This window comes from Oratosquilla oratoria, chromosome 3, assembly GCF_046742065.1.
Source record: "Oratosquilla oratoria isolate Oo_2021 chromosome 3, ASM4674206v1, whole genome shotgun sequence".
NCBI lineage: Eukaryota > Metazoa > Arthropoda > Malacostraca > Stomatopoda > Squillidae > Oratosquilla > Oratosquilla oratoria.
Window position 1 is genome coordinate 44,202,112 of NC_134779.1, and position 3,346 is coordinate 44,205,457.

Genomic DNA, 3,346 nt, shown 5'->3' on the forward strand with positions numbered 1-3,346 from the left:
TCGCCTCTTCCTATCACCTTCCCCTTCCTCTTCTTCTCTCTATTCCTTCTTCTTCCCCTCTTCCTTGATATGCCACCGATTCATTCCTCTTTTCTCTCTCCTTTCCCTCACTCACCCCTCCTCCTCTTCAATTTCTCTTTTCCACCCTCATCCTCTTACTTCTTCTCCTCTCTAATCTCTTCCCTCCTCCCTCTCCCTCTCCTATTATTTCTCACTCTCCATTCCTCTACTCCTCCCTCATGCCTCCTACTCCATCTCTACCTCTTTGACTCATCACTCTTCCTTCACCCCCTCCCTCCTAGTGTCTTTCCCATTTCCTTCTCTTACCTTTCCTTTCCTTCCCATTCTCCTTGCCTTCCTTTTCTTCTCCTGTATTTACGTCTCAACTTTCCTTGCCCTTGTTCCTTTCTCTCCTTCTTCTCTCTTTCCCTCTCTCTCCTCCTTTTCTTATTACCCTTCCTCCCTGTCCTTATGTCTTCTTTTCATCCTCAATTCCATTTCCTCCCCTCCTTCCCTCCCTCTCCCGATCCTCCCATCTCTTCCCTCTTCCCTCCTCCCTTCTCTTCTCTCTTCCCTCCTCCCTTCTTCCTCGTCCTTTATCCTCCTCCCTGTTCTTTCTTCCTATTCTATCTTTTTAATTCCTTTGTTCCACTTTCTCCATTTCTTTAATTCCCCCTTCTCCCTCTCCTTCCTCCCTACTCCCTCCTTTTACCTCCTCCCTCCTCACTCGTCCTCCTCAGTCCTCCTACCTCTCCACTCCTCCCTCCTACTTCGCTGCCTCATACTCAATTCCCACCATTACCTTCTAGCTTTCTCTAACTTCTCCATCCAAAACTTCGGATTTTTTTTTCTCCCTTTTTCTTAGATCTAGCAATTCCCTCCACGACTTTGTCTTCGAGAGAAGAGAACCATATCCTTTCTTTTTCGCTCCGGTTCTCGTCGCTGCTGCTACCCTCTGGCGGAGCGCGCCCGAAGCTTTCCTTAACTTCTCAACTTTTTTCTAAAAAGTCTAAGAACATAGAGACACGTGCACAGGGGGTGGGGGAAGAAGAGGAGGAGGAGGAGGAGGAGGAGGAGGAGGAGGAGGAGGGGGAGGAGGGAGGAGGAGGAGGATGGTACGAAGACGAAGACGAGGAGGAGGAGGAGGAGGAGGAGGAGGAGGATGGTACGAAGACGAAGACGAGGAGGAGAAGGAGGAGGAGGAGAAGGAGGAGGAGGAGGAGGAAGAAGAAAAGAAAAGGAATAGAAGTACTCGTGGTACGAGGAGGAGGAGGAGGAGGATGAAGAGTAGGAGGAGGAGGAGGAGGAAGAGGAGGATGGTATGAGGAGGAGGAGGAGGAAGAGGAAAAGAAAAGAAAAGAAAGGATTAATAGTAGAAGTAGTACGAGGAGGAGGAGGAGAAGGAGGGAGATGAAGAGGAGGATCAAGAGGAGTAGTAGGAGGAGGAGGTGGAGGAGCATGTGGAGGAAGATGTGGAGTGGGAGGTGGAGTGGGAGGTGGAGGAGGAGGTGGAGGAGGAGGTGGAGGAGGAGGTGGAGGAGGAGGTGGAGGATGAGCAGGAAAAGGAAAAAAAAGAAGAGAAACATCTGACGAATAAGAACAGGACACGACAGGAGAAGAAATAAATGAAAATGAGTAGAAAAAAGGACAAGATGATGGAAAAGAAATCACTAGAACGAAGAGGGAGCCAGAATAAAAGTAGAAAGATCTAGACAAGGATTTAATGGAGGAGAGACACAGAGATAGTCAGAATGAAATATATATATATATATAGGAAAGAACTACGCGGGAAAAGACAGAAGTAGAAGGATTGGGAGAGTGAGAGGGAGAGAGACGGAGAGCAAAAGGGAGAGGGAGAGGGAGAGGGAGGAAAGGAGAGAGAGAGAGAGAGAAATAGGAAGAGAGATAGAGAAAAATATGTAGGGAAAGAAAAAGAGAGGGAGAGAGATAGATAAAGAGAGAAAGAGAGAAGGAGATCGAGGGAAAGAAATAAAGAGAGGGATGAAGAGAGAAGGAGAGGAGGAGGAGAGGAGGAGGGAAGGAGGTGAGGAGTGGAGAGGAGGAGGGAAGGAGAGAGGCAGGGGAGGAGGGAAAAGTACGAGGGAGGAGGGGAAAATACGAGGGAGGAGGGGAGGATGATAAGAAACAACTCAGAAAAATAGCGAGGAACAAGAAATGTGACAAAAAAAAAAAAATCCAAAAGAAGAACGAGAAAGGAAATAGGTTTTTGCGAAGAGAGGGAAGAATACCAAGAATGCGGAGAGGCGGAAAAGAAAACGCGAAACAAAAGGGAAATGTAGAAAACGGGGGGGAAGAGATGAGCGACGTCCAGAGGATGGTCGAGACGGGATAATGGTGGGGGAAGAAAAAGAAGAGGAGGAGGAGGAGGAGGAGGAGGAGGAGGAAGAGGTGGTGGACGGTGATGACGATGATAATGATGCTGGGGAGGAGGAAGAGGAGGAGGAGGAAGAGGAGGAGGAGGAGGAGGAGGAGGAGGATGGGATACATAGTTGGAGGAAGACAAGGAAGAGGAGAAAGAAAATGGAGAAGGGGAGGAGAAATGCAGACTGAGAGGAGAAAGAAGAGAAAGGACGAAGAAGGAAAGTATTAGAAGGAGGAGGAGGAGGAGGAGGAGGAGAAAGAAGAAAAGGACAGAGGAGGAGGAGGAGGAGAAAGAAGAAAAGGACAGAGGAGGAGAAATGGAAGGAAAAGGAGCAACAGGAGAAGGAAGAGAAAAATGAGGAGGAGGAAAAGGAAGAGGAGGAGGAGGTGAGAGAGACGAGATACAGTAGGAGAAAGGGAAAAAGAGGAGGAAGAGTTGGAGCAAGAAGAAAAAGAGGAAGAGGAAGAAGAGCAAGAATAAAAGGAGCAAAGAGAGGAAGAAGAGGAGGAAGAAGAAAACTAGGAAGAGGGGGAAGAAGAAAACGAGGAAGAAAAGGAGGAAGAAGAGGAAGAAGAGGAGGAAGGAAAGGAGGAAGAAGAGGATGAAGAAGAGGAGGAAGAAGAGAAGGAACAAGAAAAGCAAGAGACCGAGGAAAAGGAGCAGGAGAAGGAAAAGGGAGAAGAGGAGGAAGGAAAGGAGGAAGAAGAGGATGAAGAAGAGGAGGAAGAAGAGAAGGAACAAGAAAAGCAAGAGACCGAGGAAAAGGAGCAGAAGGAAAAGGGAGAAGAGGAGGAGAAAGAGGAGAAGGAACAAGAGGAGAGAGGAGGATGGGAATAAGAAGAGGAGGAGGACAAGTAAAGGGGAAAAAGAAGAGGGGAAGACGAGGAGGAAGAGGATAAGGGAAGAAGGGGCACAAAGATAAGGAGAATACAATGATAAGAAAAGTTTCTCAAAGCAACTGAT